Source organism: Colobus angolensis, unplaced genomic scaffold (genome assembly GCF_000951035.1).
Source record: "Colobus angolensis palliatus isolate OR3802 unplaced genomic scaffold, Cang.pa_1.0 Scaffold13, whole genome shotgun sequence".
Classification (NCBI taxonomy): Eukaryota; Metazoa; Chordata; class Mammalia; order Primates; family Cercopithecidae; genus Colobus; species Colobus angolensis.
This window is the reverse complement of record NW_012114252.1, coordinates 5,230,587-5,256,101: the sequence shown is the minus strand read 5'-3', so window position 1 is coordinate 5,256,101 and position 25,515 is coordinate 5,230,587. Positions and strand designations below refer to the sequence as shown.

The following is a 25,515-nucleotide window of genomic DNA, read 5'->3' as shown; positions in this document are numbered from 1 at the left end:
AGCACAATCGCACCATCAGAACTCCTGGGCTCAAGTGATCTTTCCACCTCAGCCTCCTGAGTAGCTAGGACTACAGGTGTGTGCAACCATGCCCCACTGTTTTTTTGTAGAGATGGGGTCTTGCTATGCTGCCCAGACTGGTTTCAAACTCTTGGCCTGAAATGATCCTCCCAGCTTGGTCTCCTAAAATGCTGGGATTACAGGTGTGAGCCTGGCCTCAAACTGCACTTTTTAAAGCTGCTAAATGTCTTTTAAACAAAATCCTGTGTAGAACCCTAATATATAAAAAGGACGAAAGCCAAGTTAATTGAGGGGATCTGTCTCACCAGCTCCGTACTTCCATCCCTGGGGGCCCCAGAGGCACCCTCTGAACTGTGATGCTCTTGAATAAAGTTGAAAATCCCAGAATAGACTATTTTTAATCTTATGAGCCTATCACCCTAAGGGAAGACCATTTTCCCACCCCCATTTAAATGCAAAATAGTAAAATGAGATGCAAATATCAGTATCATGTATGTTGTTGCTGTCAATAAATATGGACCTGAATGAAAACTTAGAATAGTATAAAACTGAACATGACAGATGTAGCCAGATGTGGGCTGACCAGAAGACCCACAGCAGCTTTGGATGTGTTGGAGGTATGAGCAGGCCCCACTGCTTCTACCTCATCCAAAGTCTAAGCCCAACTTGACCTGATCCAGGTGGCCAAGAGCAGGTCATTGCCATTTGCCCAGGGTTCAAGATCCTTTTGAGCAACCAATGGGGAGAGCCAAAGACTTTTCATGCAAGGTTTGGATCAAGGAGATTGTGGCTTGATATGGGAAAATTTTACGTAAGGATGAAAATCAGAGGGGGTAAAAAAAGCAAGAAGCCAAAGGACATTGACCTGGTCACAATGATTCCTCCAGTTTCTTCTTATCTGTGGCATGTGTAAGAGTTCATTTTAGGTTGGGTGCGGTGGCTCATGCCTACAATCCTAGCACTTTGGGAGGAGGCCGAGGTGGGCAGATGGTCTGAGCTCAGGAGACCAGCCTGGGCAACATGATAACACCCTGTCTTTACTAAAAACACAAAAACTTTAGCCAGGCGTGGTGGCTGATTCCTGTAGTCCCGGCTACTTAGGAGGCTGAGGCAGGAGAATTGCTTGAACCCCAGAAGCAGAGGTTTCAGTGAGTGGAGACTGCCCCACTTTACTCCAGCCTGGCAACAGAGCAAGACTCTGTCTCCAAAAAAAACAAAAACAAAAACAGTTTAGTTTAGAGCTACCACCCCCTACACAGACATTAAGACATCTTTATATAGATCCCACAGATTTTTCAGTACCTGCTTGATTACAGAAAAGCTCAACAACCTGACCACAACTTTATTTACACTTCCACTTATCAATGTTTGTGCCTGACTTTACATGCCAAGAAGGTATTCTCCTTTTCCTCCCTGCAAGGACTCAAGATCTGCCAGGAAGAAAAGAGGGGAGTGAAAGCGGTTGAAATTTTCAGCAGAGCAGAGCTGGTTATCACTTAAGTGTAAATAAATAAGGCGTGAATCCAGAAATGAAGATCACTTTCATGCATTCTTGGATATAAAGGAATTACTCTTAACTCTCCCAGTGTCCAAATTTTGAAAATCTACATTGGGATGAGGGATTACTGAATAAATGTTCTAGGTGCTAGTCTGCACAGTCTTAGATGAAATTATCATAAGAAAAATCTTTTGAGAAAGTTTAATGGAAAAGATCATATATCGTTAAACACTGAAGGTCAGAGAGTTATGGGTAGATCAAAGTACCCCAGACCAGTGGTTTTCAAAGTGTGATCCCAGATGGGCATCACCTGGGAACTCGTTAGAAAAACAAATTCTCAGCCTCACCCTAGACTTACTGAATCAGAAAATCTGGGGGTGGGGTCCAGAAATTAGTGTTTCAACAAACCCTCCAGGCAACTCCAATGCACGTGACAGTTTGAGAACCACTTCGAAATCTTTTGTTCTAATGAATTCCCTAATTTTAGATGAGAAACCCAAGGCCCACAGTAAGTAAATGCCTTTCCCACTATCATCCTGCTGACTGTGTGAACTAAAATAAGAGATGAAAACTTGTTTTACTAGTCATACTTTTAAAAATAAGCCGGTTTTCTTTTCCCCAAAGATTAGAAGAGAATTGATGCTTCTGGTTTGTATTAGGTTCTCTAGGGGGACAGCACTAATAGGATAGATATATATATGAAGGGGCATTTATTAGGAGAATTGACTCACACCATCACAAGGGGAAGTCCCAAAATAGGCCGTCTGCAAGCTGAGAAGCCAGGAAGCCAATCCAAGTCCCCAAGCCTCAAAATCAGGCAAGCCAATAGTACAGACTTGAGTCTGTGGCTAAAGGCCTGAGAGCCCCTGGCAAATCACTGGTGAAAGTTCAAGAGTCCAAAACCTGAAGAACTTGGAGCCCAATGTATGAGGGCAGGAAGCATCCAGCACGGGAGAAAGATGAAGGCCAGAAGACTTAGCCAGTCTAGTCTTTCCACGTTCTTCTGCCTGCTTTTATTCTGGCCGTGCTGGGAGCTGATTAGGTGGTGCCCACCCAGATTGAAGGTGGGTCTGCCTCTCCCAGTCCACCGACTCAGACGTTGATCTCCTTGGACAACACCCTCACAGACACATCCAGGAACAGTACTTTGCATCCTTGAATACAATCAAGTTGACACACAATATTAACCATCACATGGTTTCAAGCCTGCTTTCTGATTCATCAAATGTGAACTAAATTTGCATGATTCTGAGTAAAATCCCATCAGAATTCCCAGTGCCTGGCAAATAATGGGCACTCAGTAAATATTTGTCATAACATGAATCGGCCTCACACAAGGACCATTGGCGAGTACTTCATCCATTTCCTTGTACAGTTAGCAGGTCTCTGCCAAAATGGTTATTACTGAGACCCCAAAACACCACATTTTCTTGCATGGAATAATTTTGACAAGTAACTCAGTTTCTCCTCATTTCCACTCAAATGCCTCCAAAAGTAGACGGAAAAAGAGAAATCCACTGTGAAAACTGAAAAGCTAAGAGAAGTCCCTGAAATGCTATCCATGTGAAATTTCCCCAGCATTTTCTTAGTTAACTTTGTAAACATCTGAGAAGATTTCACTTATTTTAAATAGCTGAAATTTTGTTTGTTTATTTTTGCTTTGCTTTACCAGGATAAAAATTGGAAATGCAGTCTTAGCATGTGTGAAAGCTTTACTTTTTAGGAAAGGCACGACAGATTGAATCTAAGGTGAAAGAAGATCCCAGGGCCAGAAGATTTGAGAAATAAGGCATAAATTCTTCCCCAAAAGAACTCCAAATATAAAACTACCTATATGAAAAGAATGACATCAAAATCAAACAATTATAAGTAATACATTGAATCAATTTGGTTAAGCTTTCTTTTTTCTCAATAGTAAATTCTTGACTTCTTCACATGAAATGTTTAAATTCATAATTGTTTTTCTCTGAATTATCTGTCCTATAGTAAAAATGTTATTTTAAATGGTTTTTATTTTCTTTTATTTGCAAAAAAGCTTCTAAACGATTTTTCTTTTTTTAAAAAAAAGCGTAACGTCTGTACTAGGAGGAATACGGACATGTTTTATTGCTCTAATAATACTTACATCTAATGGTTAAAGCCTTTGGCATCACCAAGTACTCAAGGCTTATATTACTATCAAAAGTCTTTAATGAAGAGGAACAGCAACCAAATTATGTAACACCAAGTCTTACAATTACACATAATTTTAAAGTGCTATACAATTAAGCCATTTACCTAAGAACCACATGATTTTGTGATCAAATAATGTATGTCAACTCTTTATAGGGTACACCTCAATTGCTGATAAATTCTGGACCGCACCAACATTTTAGGAGCCCAAGAAAAAAATTTTTGTCAGTTCTTCATACCGTGTTTTATGCCTCAATTAACAGAATAAGCTGTGTGTGCATATGAATGCGGCACACCCAATTACTTTTTTCGGTGGTATGGAAATGGTAACTGGACCTTCGTCTGGAAGCTTTGCCACTGTGGCTGTCACATTCAAAGGGAAAACATGTATTTAGGAAACCAGCTATGCTGAAGGTGAATTTTCTCAAGGATCAGTTTTTTTCTACCAAGGAATCATGTCCTTTTTGAGAGCAGGGGTTCTTTCAGCCTTAAAAGAACAATGATTTTTATAGTACACAAATCAAATAAAACTTTATTTTTTGGAAAACAATTATTGATCAACATGTATCATCAGCAATGCAGCAAAGTCTCCAGCCAGGCTGCAGAGATTTAGGCTGCTCCATTCTCCAGTGACCCGGGGGTTTAGAGATCCATAGTGATTGCTACTTGCAAAGCTCTATTAATGACACAACTTTTTCCATGCTTTCATAGTAAAATACAAAAGTATGCCAAAGACACCACAAAAGTGATAAGTAAAAAGAGAATAATCTTAAGTAGAGAAAGCCAGACCTCATGAGTGGCAATTCTAAAACAAGTCCTACCACTGGCCTCGTAACTCTTGAAGAACCTTCCTAATTTTCACCTTTAAAATATGAGGCCAATAAACATCAGCTCAATTCCTCTCTGACCTGCATATTTTAATAGCACTTTTCTGGGCCTTGGGCAAAATTATTTTAGCCATCTTTGAATGTTCTGGTCTTGGGAGAAGGCTAAAATCTAATATATTATTTTTTAAAAACTTAAATAGTAGTGCAGTGGAGTTGCATATGTATTTCTTAGTTAGATATATAAACAAAAAATTGCGGATTTGTTGTGCCTCCCTCAGCTCCTGTCCAAGATGGCAGCTCGGCCAACTTGGGTTCGGGGAAGAGCAGGGGGCTTGGGTCTATCAGTCCAGGTCTTAATCCTGACCCCATGCCTAGTGTTGGCACTGGGGGCTCGGCGGCTCAGCCTGGACCCAAAAGCCCACCCTATGGAGGAACCGCCTGAGTCCTCTGACGTCATGGCAGTCCTGAGGGTGATCCCCATTGGGATCTGTTGTAGAAGGTCCACCTAGAAGACTTCCAAATCAAGGACCTGCACCCCCAGTGCTGTAACCTTCTAGGAGGCTTGCCAGGCAACTCAGCCAACCTAAGCATCTCTCTGCAGGCCCCCAGAGAATATGAGGTGCCCTCTTGTTTCCCCACAAGATTACTGAGGGACCCCCTAGGGATCAAACCCAGTCCCTCATCTGTCACCCTGAGGGGAGTAGAGCAGAAGCCTCCGCCTGCCTACACTTTCTCCACCGAGCCAGTATCCCCTTACCCCATACCTCCTTCTTCCCTCGGCGGCACCTACCCTTTCCTTGTGTAGGGTGCTACAAGGGTGAAACTTGACTTATCAGAAATAGAAAATACCTAGTTTCAATATGTTGGAGATTTTAGCCTAATTACAATAGAAATTTCTCTTACCCAGGATCCTAATATCCCTGGAAGTGTGGCTTTCTTTCTACTCCTACTGCTTTTGAACTGGGCTCTTGCTTCCAAACTTATATTCTTTCAATCTGTCACGTAGGCCTGTATTTCCATCTGATTATCAGTGTGAGCAAGGAGCCTTGTGCAGATAAAGACTCCCAGTTCAGCCCTTCCATAACAATTGCAAAAAGCAGATGGCTGCCATGGCCCAGACCTGTCATTCCAACTACTCAGGAGGCTGAGGTGGGTGGACTGCTGGAGCCCAGGAATTTGAGACCAGCCTGGGCAGTATAGCAAGACCCCTGTTTCAAAAAAAAAAAAGCAAGGTGTGGAATGATGACCATAACCTGCTGTCTTCCGGTTAAGAAAAGGAAAATAAGACTTTTTCTTTTTCCTTTCTCTCTCTCTCTCTCTCTCTCTTTCTTTCCTTCCTTCCCTACAGGGCCTTACTCTGTTGCCCAGGCTGAGTGGCACAATCACAGCTCACTGTAACCTTGAATCCCTGGGCTTAAGCTATTTTCCTGCCTTGCCTCCTAAGTAGCTGGGCCTACAGGCACGTGCCATCACACCCAGCTAATCTTTTTTTTTTTTTTTTGAGGGGATGGTTTATATCAAGCAAATTGATTTACTCAAAATGTCTTTAATGTTTGAAAACACCCAATCTCCCACAACAACCAAAAACTCCACGTGAGTTGGAATCTCCCACCGTGGGTGGCTTGAGAACGTGCGAGGGTATGACTGGAGTAAGGAGGCAAGCCGGGCAGTGGTCACCATGCATCAGGGCCACCACGGGAGGGAAGACGAGGGGTGGGAGGCTGAGAGCCCAGGAGGAAGCAGTGGCTGGTGGGAGACACGGACCCCAAACTCACAACAGAGGGAATCTAACACAGTCTGGGCAAGGACCTGGGGCACCAGCTGCCCCACTGTAGCCTCCCTGTGGGGGTCTTGACCCTCTTGAGGTAGCATTTCACACAAATCTACAGGTGAATGGAGCAGGCCAGGCCACGGGAAGCCTCACCCCAGGACAGGAGAACCTGAGTGGAGGCCGCTAGCCTTGGGGAGTCCAGAACATTCAGATAATATTTAAAAATTTTTATTATTATTATTTGTAGAGACAGGACCTCACTATGTTGCCCAGGCTGGTCTCAAAATTCTGACCTAAAGCAATCCTCTCACCTTGCTTCCCAAAGTGCTGGGATGACAGGATGACCTTGCCTGGCGAAAAGATTTCATAGTCATATTTGCTTGGATCTGCATAAAGACTGGAAGAAAACTTTTTAAAAAGTGATAGACAACCTTTTTATGTTAGTGAAAGTGTGAGGGAAACAAGGAATTATTTGCCTTTTGTTTTTTATATGATTCTGGTTTTTTGTGTTTTCACTTTTTGCGAAGAAATATTAAAAGGGTTGTTGCTTTTGTTTGTGTTTTTTAGTGGTTTTGATGATAAGCCAGGTCTGGAAAGTTGCAGGGCTTCCCAGGAGTTTTTTTTTTTTTTTAGATGGAGTCTTGCTCTGTCACCAGGCTGGAATGCAGTGGCACAATCTCGGCTCACTGCAGCCTCTGCCTCCCGGGTTCAAGTCATTCTCCTGCTTCAGCCTCCCAAGTAGCTGGGATTACAGGTGCATGCCACCATGCCCAACAAATTTTTGTATTTTTATTAGAGATGGGGTTTCACCATGTTGGCCAGGATGGTCTCCATCTCCTCACCTAGTGACCCAGCTGCCTTGGCCTCCCAAAGTGCTGGTATTACAGGCATGAGCCACCGCTCCTGGCCCCCAAGAGAGCTTTTAAACGTAAATCTGGTCATGTCCCACTACAGACACCCTCCAACAATGTCAAATCATGTTTGGGATAAAATCAAGCTCATTTAGCATGAATGGTGAGGTCACTGCTGACCGGAGCCTGCCCTGCTTCTCAGTCTGCCCACCCTAGGGCATGCCAGCTACCCCTCCATTCCTGCCTGCCCCTCCCTACCTCTCACAACTCCTCACTTTTCTCAGAAGATGCAGCCTGGCATCATTCTTTCCACCATCTGCCCTGCCAAGAATTTGCCAGAATAAATAAGATTCTCCTTTCTATGTCACACTACACAACATTTTAAAAATATTTATTTATTTGGAGACAGGGTCTTGCTTTGTCACCCAGGCTGCAGTGGTATGATCATAGCTCACTGCAGCCTTGATCCCTGGACTCAAACAATCCCCCCACTTCAGCCTCCCCAGGAGTTGGGACCGCAGGCATGTGCCACCACACCTGGCTAATTTTTTAAGTTTTAGTTTTAGTAGAGATGAGGTCTCACTATGTTGCCCAGGCTGCTTGAACTCTTGGGCTTAAGCAATCCACCCGCCTTGGCCTTCCAAAGGGCTGGGATTACAGGTGTGATCCACCATGCCTGGCCAACATTTTTAAAAAATGTCTTTCTATGCTCCCACCTCCCAATCGGGGACAATAGCATTCTCAGTTGGGGTAGTGTTTGTTGAAGGAATGAATAAATGATTTTCAGTGTTAATGAAAATATTTTGAGAATAACAAAATAAACGTAGAAGAAAGCTCGTTAGATCACTTAAATCTGTGATGTTTTTAAAAAGATATGTGTTTGTGTTAGTAAATAAACAGCAAAATTCTGATCAGGATAATGGGGTTATAAGTTTTAGCCAGGGGACTGCTAAGTATGTTAATAGATAAGAATCATCTGTAATTGACATGCTCTTTGTATGCCCACAATGCTGCTAGCTGGTTTCTCAGGCCCTGGACAATGTTAGACCTCACTCGTAAGTAAAGAAAACCTGTTTCCCTTGTTTGCACAGTGAATTTACTTAAGGAGCACTGTCTTCATGGGTGAAACAATGGTGGTTTTACTGCTCTTTACACATAAATTATCACAAGGTGGGAATGAATCTAAATGAGGTCATACAGTGTTTATGAACATGACATGAATTAATTTCATGAAGATAAGTCGCCTTGTGCTCTATATGATCAGAAACTGTTACTTTCTATATGAAAAATAATGGTAAACTTTTGTCCCTCTATCTTCTGTCTTGACTTTCAAATTTTTTAAAAACATATTCTGCAGTGATTGAGTAAATTGACTTTTTAAAGAATTTCTACTTTATATTTTTAAAAATAAATTTGTAGTCATGAAAATATGAATATGTCACCTGACTTCTCAATAAGATCTTCATTGTAACAACTCAATTAGCTTTTGAAATGGTCTCATCTAGCTAATACCCTGCTTTCCGAAGAAATAATCAATTACTTTTGAACCAGGGAAATCTCTGATAGTAGATCAAAAAAACATACAAACAAACCTGGAACAGGATAAATTAATAGTGCTTTGATTCTTCAAAGAACATACGTTATTTCAATCCAACAATCAGCTGTTTAAGAGTCCATGCCCCCTTTCTGAAGTTGAACATTAGCTTGCTAAGAGCTTTTCTTTAAAAAAAGGTACCATGAACTGATTTAGCTTGCTACCACATATGAAATGTGGTTCTAATGACAGAATTAATTTTTCATGAGTTACGAATTCTTTGAAATTGGAATCCAGAAAATTATACGTGGGAGTCACTTCTTCCTTTTCTAATTAAGTGGATAGTATTGTCTTCACCATCCAGCTGGTTTCTCAGAAACCAAAGTTGGCTTCTATATAAATATAATTTCATTTTATGGGAAGTAGGTTCTCCCACACCACATGCCTAAGCTTCTTTAGATGTAAATGGCATGGCATGAAGGCCTGTCCTTCCAATCAAAACGTGAAACCAGCCTTTCCAAATGGCTTAATATTTAACTATTAACTATTAAGAGCAACGATTGCTTAAAATAAAAGCCCTTGGCATAATAACCATTTTCACAAAACTAATTCCCTCAAATAGCCATGTCCTAATGGACCAATAAAACTTGCCTTGTCGTGTCTGAATGCGGCATTAGAGCCTTTTAGAACTGGCTGTAATTGGTAATCACTGTTCAGGTGAAACTGGGGGGCGGGGAGATTGATAGAATAGTACTTTATACTGAGCTTCCACAGGGCCTTTCATCTGAAGATCTCAAAGCACTTGACAAACACTAATTAATATTCGTGATACCCCAGTGAGGGAGGTAAGTGTTATTATCCCCATTTCGCAGATGAGATGAGGTTAAGTCAGGTAACCTGGTGAGTCAGGGACAGAATGAAGGGCTCCTAATTCTCAGTCTTGTGCTCATACAACCATTACAAGGGCCTGCCATGGAAAACATAAAAGGAAACACACCTCGTTTTCAAATCCCCCAAGGTGAACACATCAATTGTAAATGGGATCACAATTAAGCCACTTGGTTTTAACAACAGTAATACCGTCTTGTAATCGTCAAACTTCATTTTGAGACAAATAGAAAATAGTATTAAAAGTAGTTTCCTTGAAGTGTAAAAATAAAGGTTATTTTATCATGAGAGGAGCCATACAGAAATTTGTGTTGAACAATTTGATAAGGTGGCCAAAAAGTTGGATTTCACTTTTATTCAGATGGTGGGTTAGATCCTTGCACAACTCTAACATTCTGAGGACAGATCCATCCTTTTAGAGTTTATGTCCTAGTATGGAGTGTAAATGGGTACATTACTCAATAAACGTTAGTTAAACCAACAAAACCAACTAAATGCCAAGGTGCTGGGGGCATGTGAAGAGGAATAGGATAGAACTCTACCCTCAGGGGGGGCTAGGGAATTAAGGAAAGACATAGAATACAAGAAAGTAATTTTAAAATTTGGGGAGAAGAGCAGGAATGGTCCAAGCATTCAGTGTGAAAACACCAAGGTTCTAGGTTCAAATTGGAACATTAAAGGTTTTGATGAGTTCTCAGAGGCTAAGGCCATTGCTTCTGGAAACTGTATTAACTCTTACATACCATCATGGTGGCTTTTTCAGCTAAAGCTAATTGGCTTTCAAACAACGTGTTGGATTTTTTAACTCATTGTTTAAAACGCTGAATATTATAATAAATACTGTTTGGTCCAAGAGAAGACTTGGAAATAGCTTACAGATGAGTAGGGAGCCAGGCATACTGGCCTTCTTTGGGTTTCTCCAAAGCCTCTCTGCCTCAGGGTCTTTGCATTCTGAGTGTTAGATGATTCAGTCTACCCAGAATGCCTTTCCCACCCTCCCTCCCCACCTTCTTCACCTGACCAACTCTCACTTATCCTTTGGATTTCTGCTTAAACATCATTTTTTGACTCTTTAGAATAGTTACAGCTTCTGAGAACTCTTTGCATATTTCCTTCATAGTAACTATCTCAGCTTGTAATGAAATATTTGGATTTTTAAAAATTAATGAATTTCTATCTTTCTTCTACTCACTGCCTCTAATTGTAAGAGATCTGTATCTGTTTTGCCTACTGTTATAGCTTTAGCACACAGGAGGTCCTTAATAGAAACTTGTTGGATGAATAAACACACATGGTGTTAATTGCTGAGAAACTGGAAACTAGGAGCATTTGGGCAGAGCTCATACTAAGAGAAAGGCAGCTTCAGTTAGTGGAGAGCAAGACTGGTACTATCAGTGAGGCCCCAGTGTTGCTATGAGCTGGCTCGCCACTCACAGCTAGGCCATGGTGTTCATCCATTTAACATAAACTATTCCACAGCACAGGATACCAGTGTCATTCAAGGACATTCAGTCACTCTAATCGATCAAGACAAAACAAGAATATTGTCCAAGCCATAAAACCATCCAGCCATCCCCTATTCGGGCTAAGATGAGTCACTGCTGCTGCTTTGACAATTACAATGTTAGCCTTGCATTGTTCTTCTCACCTGCAATGTAAAAATTTCTATCGTGGAATAGTTCCTCCTTCCTGACAGAGCCTTGAACCCTCCCTAAAATCTCCTAAACATGTCCCAGTCCTATAATAAGATCTTTTCAACATCCTCTTACTGAGATGCCCCATGGTCCCTCATGATGTGAGGTCTCCCTCATCACAATGAGCCAACCGACCCAATTTCATCAATAAACCAACTTTGTGTCTCTGGTGGTGTTTGACTTGGGGACATGGAAAATACAAAGACTTGTATATAATGAGACAAAAAAAGGATACACAGCTGTTCAAATATGTCTCCCTTCCCAGAGAATGATTTAGGACTGGGAATATTTCACTCCAGGAAGTCATTCAATCGATTTTCAAGATATTATTGAAACACTGTATTAATATAGATCTTCCTAGATTATCAGATGATTTAAAAATCTCTTCACATTGGATTTTGGAAAGCAAACAATTAGGAATTCTTTTTATGGAATAATTTTTAATGTGTTTTTATATATTCTTAAATGAAAATGGGTGTATATTCCTTGGAATTGTCAATGTGAGGTAGCCAACTAGAAGGAAACAAGATAACTTCCAAGGTTAATCTGCAAGGTACATAGATCAATGTGGATAATCAAAGACTGATTAAAGTTTTTGTAAGAAACACTTTTTATGCTTCTCTCAACTGCTTCATGTAGGCTACCACCTCAAGGGGAAACTGCAGTCTATGTTTTTGCTATTTGTTTTTTTTTTCCCCCTCTCTATTCAGTTACCTAAAGACCTAATATATTTGGGCATTAGAATGAGAATGTATCTTCTCTATCTCTGTAATCCAATTCATTTCTTCCTAACAATTCTAGTTTCAAACTCCGCCCTCTGCCTTTTCTTGAGCAACTGACAGCAAATTCATTCAAAGCATTCCCAAAGCCAAGGGCAGATTTTAAAGGTTGTTCACAGTCAGCTGGGGCCATGTATCTCAATCTTTTGTATCTTAGTTTCCTTTGCAGTGACAAAAATTTTCTGATTTCATCAACTGCTGGGTGTTCCCTGGAGTCCCCACTGAAAGACAATGCTTTAGATTCTAGTACTCCTTAAGCTGGTACGTCAAAACCCCCCGTCTCACATGAAGAATTATTCATCTCTTTAGAATGGAGCTTTCAGTCAAACTTGGTGTCACTCCTCAATATTCTGCTTATTGTTTCAATTTCATTAAATAATCTGTGTTTTCTGTTGCCTTATTGGATCCAAAGAGAACCTTTGCCAGACCATCTTGGAAACATCCTTACCATGTGTCTCTCATGCTGCCCCCAGTTCTGGTCTAGCATCTCAATTCTTTTACCTACATATTTATCTTTTCTTGCCCATCTCATCTTGCTACTCCTCTTTCTTTCTTTGTGTGTATATTGCATTTGAAGCTCAGCTTGTTTGAAATTAAACTCATTATTTGCCCTTTCCCACCTCCAAATTAATCCCTCACTGCCTTCTCTTTTAAATATAGGTCTTTCTGCTAATTTATTTCCATTTTCCTTGACCCTGACATTAAAGCAATTTTCAAACCCCATCAGTTCTTCCTTCACAGTCTCCTTTTTCCATTCCCTCTTTCATTCCCTTGGACTACTCCCAAGTCTGCTGTCTCTGTCTCTCTTTTCTCCATTCTGTCTGCCAGATCATTGCCAAATTAGCCTCTGCTGAATCTTATTTCAATCATGCTATAGCCCTGTTAACAAATATAAATAAAGATACATCTACCGAATCTAGTTCAGACTCTAGTTGGAGTTGGGTGGGCTACAGGGCTTCCCCTCACCCCTACAGAGTTTTGAAAAAAAGACAGTGTTTAACAGTCAGAACCAGAATTCAGATGCAAATATTTCAACTTTAAATCTTCTATAACCTAACTGCAAGACTGTGTGACTTCTTGCTAAACTTCATTTCAATATGTTTATATATTTCATTTGTAAAAAAAAAAATTGACCAACATGCAAAACACACAAACACACACACCACTGTAGTACTGGAAGAGCTACATAAGTGTGCTTCTGAATAACTCATTAAACAGTGACCACCTCTTGACATCCTCTTGTCTTTCCTCTCCATTCCAAGGTTTACCAGCAATGCAAACATTTGATACTACAGCGTTTTTACAAATTGAAGGTTCGTGTCAATCCTGCCTTGAGCAAATATATCGCTCACTTTGTGTATATGTGCTCACTTTGTGTCTCTGTGTCACATTTTGGTAATTCTCAGAATATTCAAATTTCAAAGTTTGAAATATTTCAAACATTTTAATTATTACTATATCTGTTTTGGTGATCTGAGAGCAGTGATCTTTGATGTTACTATTGTGATTGTTTTGGGGTGCCATGAGCTACACCTATATAAGACAATGAACTTAATTGATAAATGTTTTTGTTCTGACTGCTCCACTGACCGTCTGTTCCCCCATCTCTCCCCCTCTCCTTGGGCCTCCCTATTTCCCTGAGACACAGTGATATTAAAATTAGGCCAATTAATAGCCCCTACAATGACCTCTAAGTGTTCAGGTGAAAGGAAGGGGTACAAGTCTCCCACTTTAAGTCAAAAGCTAGAAATAATTAAGCTTCAATCAGTGAAGGCTGAGAAAGGTAAGGAGGCTGCAGAAGAAAAACTGACAGCTGGCAGAGTTGGTTTGTTAGGTTTAAGTAATAAAGTTTTCTCCATAACATAAAAGTACAAAGTGAAGCAGCGAGTGCTGATGGGGAAGCTGCAACAAGCTATCCAGAAGATCTAGCTACGATCATTGATGCAGGTAGCTATACTAACAAATTTTCGATGGAGACAAAACAGCCTTGGATTGGAAGAAGATGCCATCTAGGACTTTCATACCTAGAAAGAAGACAATGCTTGGCTTTAAAACCTCAAAGGAGAGGCTGACTCTCTTGTTAGGGGCTAATGCGGCTGGAGACTTTAAGTTGAAGCCGATGCTCATTAACCATTCTGAAAATCCTAGGGTCCTTAGGAATGACACTAAATCTACTCTCCTTGTGCTTGAAAAGGGGACAATAAAGCCCAGATGACAGCACATTTGTTTAAAACATGGTTTACTTAATATTTTACGCCCACTATTGAGAACTACTGCTCAGAAAAACATTGCTTTTTCCAAACATTACTGCTGATTGACAATATACCAGGTCACCTATGAGCTCTGATGGAGATGTACAAAGAAATTAGTGTTGTTTTCATGCCTGTTGAGGTGGTTTGGATCCGTGTCCCCACCCATATCTCATGTTGAACTGTAATCCCCAGTGTTGGAAGTGGAGCCTGATGCAAGGTGATTGGATCATGGAGATGTTTCTCGTGAATGGTTTGGCGCCATCCCCTTCATGCTGTTCTGGTGACAGTGAGTGAGTCCTCATGGGATCTCATTGTTTAAAAGCATGTAACATCTTTCCCTTTGCTCTTGCTGCTGCTGCCATGTGAGACCCTTCTCTCCCCCTTCACCTTCTGCCATTATTGTAAGTTTCCTGAGGCCTCTCCAAGTCATGCAGATGCCAGCATCATGTTTCCTGTACAGCCTGCAGAACCCGGAGCCAATTAAACCTCTTTTATGTATAAAATACATAAAAGTCTCAAGTATTTCTTTAAAGCAATGTGAGAACTGACTAATACATCTGCTAATGCAACATCCATCCTGCAGCCCATGGATCAAGGAGTATTTTGACTTTCAAGTGTTATTACTTAAGAAATACATTTTGTAAGGCTGTAGCTGCCATAGGTGGCCATTCCCCTAATGGACCTGGGCAAAGTTAATTGAAAACCTTCTGGAAAGGATTCACTATTCTACGTGCCATTAAAAACAGTCACGATTCATGGGAGGAGGTCAAAATATCAATATTGACAGGAATTTGGAAGAAGCTGATTCTAACCCTCATGGATGACTTTGAGGGGTTCAAGCCTTCAGTGGAGGAAGTCACTACAGATGTAGTGGAAATAGCAAGAGAAGTAGAATTAGAACTGGGAGCCTGAAGATGTAGTCGTATTGCTTCAGTCTCATGATAAAACTTGAGTGGATGAGGAGTTGCTTCTTATGAATGAGCAAAGAAAGTGTTTACTTGAGAGGGAATCTACTCCTGATGAAGATCCTGTGGGTATTGTTAAAATGACAACAAAGGATTTAAGTATTACACGAATGTTGTTGATAAAGCAACGGCAGGACTTGAGAACATTGACTCCAATATTTAAAGAAGTTCAACTGTGGGTAAAATACTATCAAACAGCATTGCATGCTACGAGAAATCTTTCATGAAAGGAAGACTCATTTGATGTGGCAAACCTCATTTTTTTTTCATTTTAAGAAATTGCCACAGTCACCCCAACCTTCAGCAACCACCCCCTGATGAGTCATCGTCCATCAACATGGAGGCAAAATCCTCCACTAGCAAAAAGATTATTACTCACTGAAGGCTCAGATGGCGATGACCATTAGCATTTTATAGCAATAAATTATTATAAAATTAAAATATGTTCATTGTTTCAGACATAATGCCACTGTACACTTAATAGATTATAGTATAGTGTAAACATAACGTTCATATGCACTGGGATACCAAAATATTTGGGTGACTCACTTTATTGAGAGATTAACTTTATTGTGGTGGTCTGGAATGGAAACCACAATATCTTTGAGGTATGCCTGTAGTGAAATATCCCAGCACTGTGTCAGTCAACAACGACAACAGTCATGGGTATTGAGGAAGTTCAGGAATTGTGTATTCCATGAATATGCCTTCTGAGTTCCTGTCCTCTTAACAAACCCTCTAGAGTGGTTCTCATGGCACCCCCTGTTAATGTGGCAAAACAGCAGTTGAGCACGGCTGAGGGAGCTCTGGCAAAGATGTCCTGAAGGCACTGTCCTGCATGTGCCCTGTTTGGGAAAACTGAGGGAAACCTTAAGGCTACAGTTAATTAGGAATGAATTTTTTAAATCAATGCTTAGGAAGAATGGACTTTACTGTTAACATTTTTTGAAGAATGAATTTTAAGACTATGATTATTATCAAGAGTTTTAAATGACATGATAAAATGCTTGTAAAATTATCTCAAGTGTTAACTGCAAATACAAAAGTGTGATGCCAACTTTGTAAGTATAGACACAAATATTTATGGAGATCTGCATAGGAGATTGAAAGGAAATATGCCAGAATCTTTATAGTGATTATTTCTAGAAAGAGGATTATGAAAGATTGTTTTCATGTCCCTGTTCTTTTAAAATGTTCCATAAGTAGGTGTTACTCTTAGAATTATAAAAAATAATATATTTTTCTTTAGAAACGTTATTTGTTGAATTTTGTTTGAAGAGTTATACATTTGTACGATTTCAATATCAAAATACTTTAACGGCGTAAACATTGAGAAGTCTTACTGAGGGTGGAAGCAGGACGTGACTCAGGAGGCAGCACTCAATCAACTTCAGAGGCAGGACCCAGACACCGGACCAACTGAAGACTAATTAAAACAGAGAGGAGTTGGAAGCACCTTTCTATAAGACACACCTACCAGTGTGCCAGGTCAGTTTACCATTGCCATGGCAACAACCGGAAGTTACCACCCCTTTCCATGGCAACAACCCAACAACCCAGATGTTACCATCATTTTCCTAGAAATGTCTGCATAATCTGCCCCTTAGTTTGCACATAATTAAAAGTGGGCATAAATATGACTGCAGCACTGCCTCTGAGCAGCTATTTTGGGCACACTGCCTATGGGGTAGGCCTACTCTGCAGGGAGCAGTACTTCTGCTGCTGTACACTGTTGGTTCAATAAAAGTTGCTAATGCCACTGGCTTGCCCTTGAATTCTTCCCTGGGGGAAGTCACGGAACTTCCCGGGCTAAATCGCAATTTGAGGGCTCACTTGCCCTGCGTCGTCACCTCTACTCTGATTTTCATCTCTTCCACTTCTCTATGAACAACTACTCATTTAGTTTCCTCTGCATTCTTCCCGAGTTCTTTTTGCAGATATAAGCAAATATGAAAGCATGTTGTTATCCTCTCCCCTTTCTTACACAAAACATTACATACACTGCTTTGCACTTTGTTCTTTTCAGTTCATTTATCCCAGTGATATTTCCATAAGAGTACATGCATAAAGCTTCCTCATTTATTGTCACAGCTGCATAGCAGTCCACTGTGTGGATGTTTAACTGTATTTGTTTCTTCTTTTTGACTATTACCAAAATAATGACGACATGAAGAATCTTGTATATACCTCAATTTTTAAAGTTTGCAGGTGTTTTTGTAGGATAAATATGTAGAAAGGGGTTTGCGGTTCAAAGGGTATTTTTCATTTTGATGATTGCCAAATTGTCCTCCATAGCAGCGACACTATTTTACACTCTTCTCAGTAATGCTTGTGAGCATCTGTTTTCTACATCCTTGCCAACGTGTGTGTTGCCCAACTGATTTGTTGAACCTAATCTTATAAATTAAAAATGGCTTTTAGCAAAGTTTTATTCATATCTTTCTTACATAAGGTAGATAAATATTTTTTCACCTATTTAAGAACCATTTGTATTTCTTTTTTGTTCAAGTCCTTTGCCTTATTTTTCTAATGGATCATGGATTCTTGTTTATTTAAAGTCGGGAAATTATCCTTTGGTTAATTGCAAATTCAATTTTTTCAGTTTATTATTTGTATGGTGATATGTGGTAGTCACATCAAATAGTAGGTTTGGGTTTTTTAAATGAAGTTAAAATTAGGAATCTCTTTAGAGTGGCTCTGACATTTGAGTCATAATTAGAAAGACCTTTCCTACTTCAAGTTTATAAAGGAATTTCCACATTTTTCATAGCACTTCCATGTCTTCAGTATTGACACTTAGATCTTCAGCGTTTTTCATGATCTACATTGTAAGAATCCAACTTTAAGTTTCTTGAATGGCTACCTCAGGCCCCAGCACCACCAATTCATTTTTTAAAAAGCTCTTTATATCACACGAATTTGAGTTTCCACCTTTTTCATGTACTTTCTTAAAAGTAATATAATTTTCAAGAAAGAAAGAATGCTCTGTGGAAGCTGAAGAAAAGAGCTCCTTCAGATCAACTACTTGGTGATGCAGAGAATAATAACATTTCTTTTTTCTTTTTGATACAAGGTCTTACTCTGTTGTTCAGGCTGGAATGCAGTGGCACAATCACGGCTCACTGCAGCCTCAACCTCCCTGGGCTCAGGTGATTCTCCCAGCTCAGCCTCCTGAGTAGCTGGGACTACAGGTGTGCTCCATCATGCCCATCCAATTCTTTTGTATCTTTTGTAGAGATGGCGTCCCGCCACGTTGCCCAGGCTGGTCTTGAACTCTGGGGCTCAAGTGACCCACCTTCGTGGCCTCCCAAAGTGCTGGGATTACAGACATGAACCACCAAGCCCAAGCAATATATTTTTTTACAACACAGTACTATTAAATTTTTCTACATGTTTTTTTAAAAAAGTAAAGATCACCTAAATTACATTATCACAGACAACACCTTGGCATATAGCTAGTTTTCTTCTATATAATGTAAATATGTGAAAAACATTTTTTCAAGAAGTTTCCATTAGAAGAAGAAATAGGATAGACATAGTAGGAGGCTACCTAACTCTCAAATAACAAAGATGGGATCGAGAAACAAGCTTAACACAAATGAGAGTGATTAAAGCCATTTAAATCGCTAAGAGCGGTGGTTCTCAAACTTATTAAGAATCAGAAACACCTGGAGGGTTTGTTCTCCCACAGACACCTTGGCTCCACCCCAAAGCCAGAAGCAGTACATCTGGGGCAGAACCTCAAAATTTGCATTTCTAAGGAGTTCCCAGGTGATGCTAATGGCTCTGCTCTGGAAGCCATAATTTAGGACCGACCGAATTAGAGTAAAATTTGAGTGCGTGAAGATTCAGATAAAAGGACTATGTAATTTTAGGTTGATTTAAGGCCAGCCAGAAATTTCTTATTTGGCCCCTGTGGAAATGATTCCAAAAGGTGTTAATCCCCTTCCCGCCTAAGGAGAGTCAATGCTCTAACCCTAATTGAGGACGTCCTGGCTGAGTAAGAATCTTGCCATGTCCTGGGGTGATCCTTCTAATAGTAGTAGATGGAGACGGTGCTGGAATGCCTGCTTTGGTTCAGATCCCCAGAGTTACCTGCAAAGTTCGTTTTAAATTCTATGTTCCTGATGTCCATCTTAACTTTTTCTCACACACACACACACACACACACACACACACACACACGCAAAATGCTCTGATGGCACCTACGTTCCAACGCTGAGCACGAGTAGACAGCCGGTAAACCTAGGAGCCACAAATACATTATCCTTTCATCATGTGCGCTGTATGGGGGCATTAGGCAGAGAGACCTCAGCAGGGCTCTGGTCTGCTCTTGAACAGCTTCCACTCTGGCTGCTGTGAGGGACAGGGTGAGTCAGGGAGGATATAGAGGAGGCTACAGCAAGAATCTGGGTAAAAACCAGTGCTGTTGAGACCAGAGTGGAAGCAGTGGAGAAAGACAAAAAAATCCATTTGAGATGCATCTTGAAGGAAGAGCTGAAAGGAGCTGCTGCTGGTTACATGTGGGTGATGGGGGTCGGGGCAGGGGACAGAGAAAAAGCAAGAGGGATATTAAAAACAAGTCCATAACTGGCCATGGACAAAACAGAATATGATTTTTCAAAAAATAAAAATAAGTGAATTAGGTACTTTCAAAAAAAATTGGAAACTTCCTCTACATACATAGAGCCTGGGGATGTGGTAGGTCAAAAAATGGTCCCCTCCAAGATATCTACTCAAATCCCTGGAACCTGGCATTGCGACCTGATTTGGGGGACAAAACAAAAAGGTCTTTGCAGAGTTAATTAAGAATCTTGAAATGAGATCATCCTGGATTATCTGGGTGGGTATTAATCCAATGACAAGTGTCCTTATGAGAGGGAGAGTCAGAGGGAGGCTTCACACAGACACTCAGGCAGAAGAGGAGCAGGCAATGTGACCACCGAGGCAGACTGGAGTGATATTGCCTCCAGGACAGCCTGCAGCCAACAGAAACTGCAGGAGGCGAGGAAGGATCCTCCCAGAGACAGCAGGGTGCAGTGGCACGATCTCAGCGCACTGCAACCTCCGCCTCCCAGGTTCAAGTGATTCTCCTGCCTCAGCCTCCCGAGTAGCCGGGATTACAGGCGCCCCGCGCTACCACCAGCTAATTTTTGTATTTTTAGTAGAGACAGCGTTTCACCATGTTGGCCAGGCTGGTCTCGAACTCCTGACCTCAGGTGATTTGCCCACCTCAGCCTCCCAAAGTGCTGGGATTACAGGCGTGAGCCACGTCTCCTGGCTGAAAGAATACATTTCTGTTGTTTTAAGTCACCCAGTTTGTGATAATTGGTTGCAGCAGCCTTGGGAAACTAACAGAGGAGAGAGAGGGAAATGCTTCATGGATATTATCTGTCTATTCATTGGATGTCTCCCTCATCACTCCCTCACTAAAGGATTTCTGTCTGTCCTTTCACTGCTGTGTCCCCAGAGTCTAGAGAAGTCCAAGTACCTACTAGGCAGTCCGTAAATATTTGCTGAACCAAGTAATAGTGGAGAATGTGATTTCCGATATAGTTGATAGTATGAAATATAAAGGCTGAAATGAGGAGAGGACATTTCTTCAAGGTGGGGGCACAGATCTTAATAAAGAGGCAGGAAGGAGCTCTGAGCAGAAATGGGCCATGATTTTTCCCTTTTGGAAGTTGGTTCAAGTAGGGGGAATGGCAGCCTTTGGAGGAAGCAGGATGAGTGCTTTAGGACAGGTTCTGGGAGTGTGGGTTAGCTCGGCAGTGGGAGCACTGAGGGCTTTTAGCAGCAGACTGACCTGGTAGAAACGGTATTAAGAATTTTATATGTTTCTGTACCTGCCACAGATATTATTATTATTATTATTATTATTATTATTATTATTATTATTATTTGAGATGGTGTCTTGCTTTGTCACCCACGCTGGAGTGCAGCGGCATGATCTCAGCTCACTGCGACCTCTGCCTCCCAGGTTCAAGCAATTCTCCTGCCTCAGCCTCCCGAGTAACTGGGACTACAGGCACGTGCCACCATGCCCAGCTAATTTTTGCATTTTTAGTAAAGACAGGGTCTCACTGTGTTGGCCAGGCTGGTCTCGAACTCCTGGCCTCAGGTGATCCACCCGCCTTGGCCTCCCAAAGTGTTGAGATTACAGGTGTGAGCCACCACCCCTGGCCAGATATTATTCTTTAGGTCTTATATGCCAGTGGGTTTTTCTTTTTCCAAGTCTGAATTTGGCTATAATTGTAAAATATAATTAGTTCTTATTTAATGCCAGCATAACTCTGAGAGGGCAATTTTTCAGTTCTTTTGATCCAGCATTTACCCTACATTCTCAACATTTTCATGCCATTCACCATTTCCTTGCATTTTGCCTCAACTGTCCTAAATACTAGCCCCCTCCACTTTTTTGTTTCTGCAATTAATAAATGCTGTTTTATTGGATGCTGAGTTGGTCACATTGCCTTTGTCAGTTCTCTTGGTCACAAAACATATGGCTTTGTTATGGCTGATTATAACTGACTAGCAATGTTTATATAACATTTCATCTCCAGAACTTCCCCAGCCACGTGGAACTGTAAGTCCAATTAAACTTCTTTCTTTTGTAAATTGCCCAGTCTCAGGTATGTCTTTATTAGCAGTGTGAAAACAGACTAATACACTTTACACTTCACAACCACCCTAGGAAACACGTACTTGTTTTATGAATGAAAAAGCTGATCATCAGAGAGGCTGAAGACCTTGTCCGTCTGTCTCACTCCAGAGTTTTTACTCTGGTCTACCACAGCACATTGGCTCTGGCTGGAATTGTTTTTCAAACACATTTATGGCGTCTAGGATATTTGTATCAAATATTGCTTGAAGGGAGCAAGTGGCTAGGACTCATTTTAATATACACAGACACAAACATACACATATATACAGATTTTCTGGTATGGTCGTTTTTGCAATGATATTGTTGCTCCATTTGTACTCATTGCCTTGGACCCAGTCCTTTATACAGTCAACATAAACACATGCTCAGGGAACATATATTTGGGCCCAATATGGGTTATATATTTCCTCCTCCACAAAAAGAGTTATGAAATCATTTTAAAATTTCAATGATTTTAAAGTACTTTTAAAATTTAAATGATTTTAAAGTAAAATCATTTGTGGTATACACTGAAGGCAAAAAGTGTTATATAAATGCTAAATAATAATATTGTAAAGCTCCTATATTCTGTGAGAATGAGCACTATATAAATGCTAACTAGAATAGAATACAAAATGTATTGATACATTGATAAATGGCTTGTCAATGTATCAGGCTTCTTGTGTTTCATATGCACAAAATACACATATATATATATATATAAAACTTACAGCAAAAATGCAAAAGTAAATACTTATCTATTTTAATAATTATATAGCTGTACTATTCATTATAACACTGTGACTCTCTAAATCATTTTGTACCTAAGAAGAAGAGGCCTTTTCCTGTTACCTATTACTGTGAAACAAACTACCCCAGACCTTAGTGGCTTAAGTCATCAGGCATTTTATTACCTCTTGTGATTCTGTGAATTACCTGGGCTCAGATGCCTGCTCCACATGGTTCACCTGAGGCTGGAGTCATTTGGAGGCTCAACTAGGCTGGACTACCCAAGATGGCTTACTTGCATAGGTGGCAGTTGCTGGTAGGGGCTGGCTGGTTGCTCAGTTGGGAGTCAACTGGAGTGCCTCAGTTTTCTTCTACTGGCTTCACTGTAGGGCTTGGGTTTCGCATACTATGGTGGCTGGGAACATTCCAAGCAGACCAATCCCAATGTACAGCACCTTATTTGAGCCTCTGCTTGCCCTGTTTGTTAATGACCCATCAGCCAAAGTAAGTCATGAGACCAAGTCTAGAGTCAATGTGGGGAGGACTATATAAGGCATGAATACCTTAAGGTGTGGTTAAATCAGAGCCATCATTGTAATAGTCCACCACAGAGCCACAACCAGCCTTGAAAATATCCTCGTATCCCTGAGTGGCACAGAAATAGATGGGACCCTTGCCATCAACACCGTCATAGCGAAGATCTAGAATAGAAGGTTGCAGGGCTTACAACAGTCATTCCGTACAAGACACCTCAGTGATGACCTGTGTGGAATGGTGATGAAGGACCAGACGGGATAATAGTGACCCTAATACAAAATAGAACCATCACACCCATGGCACTCTATAACTCTCATGTATTACTTCAGAATACATTCAGCTGCAAGTAGCATAAAAGACAATTCTAATGACTTTAGAAAGAGATCTTTATTTCTCTCACATAATAAGATGTCCAAAAAACAGATGGTTACACAAATTGGTTCTATAGTTCAACAATGTGTTTGTAATTTTCGGCTTTTCCTGCATGGTCATAAGATTGCTGCCCCAGCTCCAGGCATCACATCTGAGATCAAAGCAGGAAGAAGGAAGAGGGAGGGAGGAGTTAGCATCAAGCCATCTGAAATCAAAAGCTTTGCTAGAAATTTTCAGCTGACTTCTTCTTATGTCTCACTGGCCAGAATTGGTTACCCCAGCTGGAAAGAAGGCAAAGAAAAGGAATAGTCAGCTGATACTTCGCTGCTCAACATGGTATCAAGAGTCTGTAAATAAAGGAGTTGGGGTGGGGGCAGTTACACTAGGTAAAAAAAAGTGTCTGTCACTACCCTGAAACTTAGAAAAACAACCCAGAAACAAACCCAAAAACAACCCAGAAGTGTCTGAGATAAAAGCAGCTATAACCTTGATAGAATGAGATCTTGAAATCCAAATTAAGTTATTTTAAAGAAAAACAAAGTTACATACAGTTGCTATGATTAGATAATATCTCTGAAGGATTATTCCCTGGCACATAGCAAGTGCCAATACATGTTAGCTGTTGTGGTAAATATGATGTAACAGTAGTGGTGATGAAGATATTAATTATTATTACAACTGGCATGAGACTTACCCATTCATCCAACAAACACTTATTGAGCTTTTTCTTCATACAAGAACCTTTACAATTCAAATCTTAGGAACCAAAGAGTTCAGTGGGTGATTCATATTATTAGGGGAAAAAACATTTATTTTGGATGCAGTATTAAGAGAAAAAGATAAGTGCTTTTGGAAAACATTCCTAATGATTCAGAATGCAATTCATTCTCCTTTAGAACATACCTATGGAGATGGAAAACATTGTAACCTCAATTAAAAATTTTTTTGTGTGGTAAAAAGCACATAATACTCAATTGAAGGTCAGGAGCGCTGGCTCATGCCTGTAATCCTAGAACTTTGGGAGGCTGAGGCAGGAGGATCACTTGAGCTCAGGAGTTTGAGACCAGCATGGCCAACATAGTGAGACCTCATCTCTACTCAAATTAAAAAAAAAAAAATAGCTGGGCATGATGGTGCACACCTGTAGTCCCAGCTACTCAGGAAGCTGAGGCAGGAGGAACACTTCAGCCTGGGAGGTCAAGGCTGCAGTGAGCTGTGTTGACACCACTGCACTCCAGTCTGGGTGACAGAGTGAGACCCTGTCTCAAAAATAAATAAATAAAATTAAAAACACTCAATTGACCATCTTAGCCATTTTAAAGTGTACAGTACAGTAATAAAAAGATATTTTTGTTGCACTGCCAGTTTCAGCAAAAATAACAGTAAACATTTTATTGGAATAAGGAAATATATCATATAGACTTGAAGAAAGAGGGAATATCACTGTTCAAAACCTGTCAGTTTTGGGCTGTTTTATGATTTTCTTTAACTTGGTTTGACTTTTTGAGTCAGCAAAAGATTAAAGTTGATACAGAAACACACACACATCCCCCCGCCCCAACACACACACATTCCTCTGTGAGAATGTCTTGGTTACGGAGATGCGTCTGCTCTTTGTAATAAAAAAGGACACAGGTGTACTGCTAAGCCCAGGCAGGTTTGCTGGGCCAGCTCTAAGGTCTCAGAATGAAGACACAGAAGGAAAAACCAAAACAGGTAACATGCCTCAAAAAGTGCAGAGAACTTTTATGAGTGTAAGAGAATGACACAGGGAGAAGAGAATGGGATGAGGTTGTGAGGGAGGATTGACGGGATGGATTTCAGGAGGGAACATGAGAGAAAACAAAACTCAAGTGATGGTTTGGCATGATCCAAAAACAACAGATAGAAGGTAAATAAATATTTCCTTAAAAGAGAGAACCTTGAAGTTTCCCCCAAAAAAGGAAGAAAAATGAAGGGAAAGAAAGAGAAGCAAAGGAGAT

General features: G+C 40.6%; 1 pseudogene; it reads left to right on the top strand.

Annotated features, from left to right (window-relative positions):
• The first annotated feature begins 575 nt into the window (after nucleotides 1–575).
• Nucleotides 576–25,515, top strand: part of LOC105505941 — a 43,564-nt pseudogene continuing 18,624 nt past the window's right edge.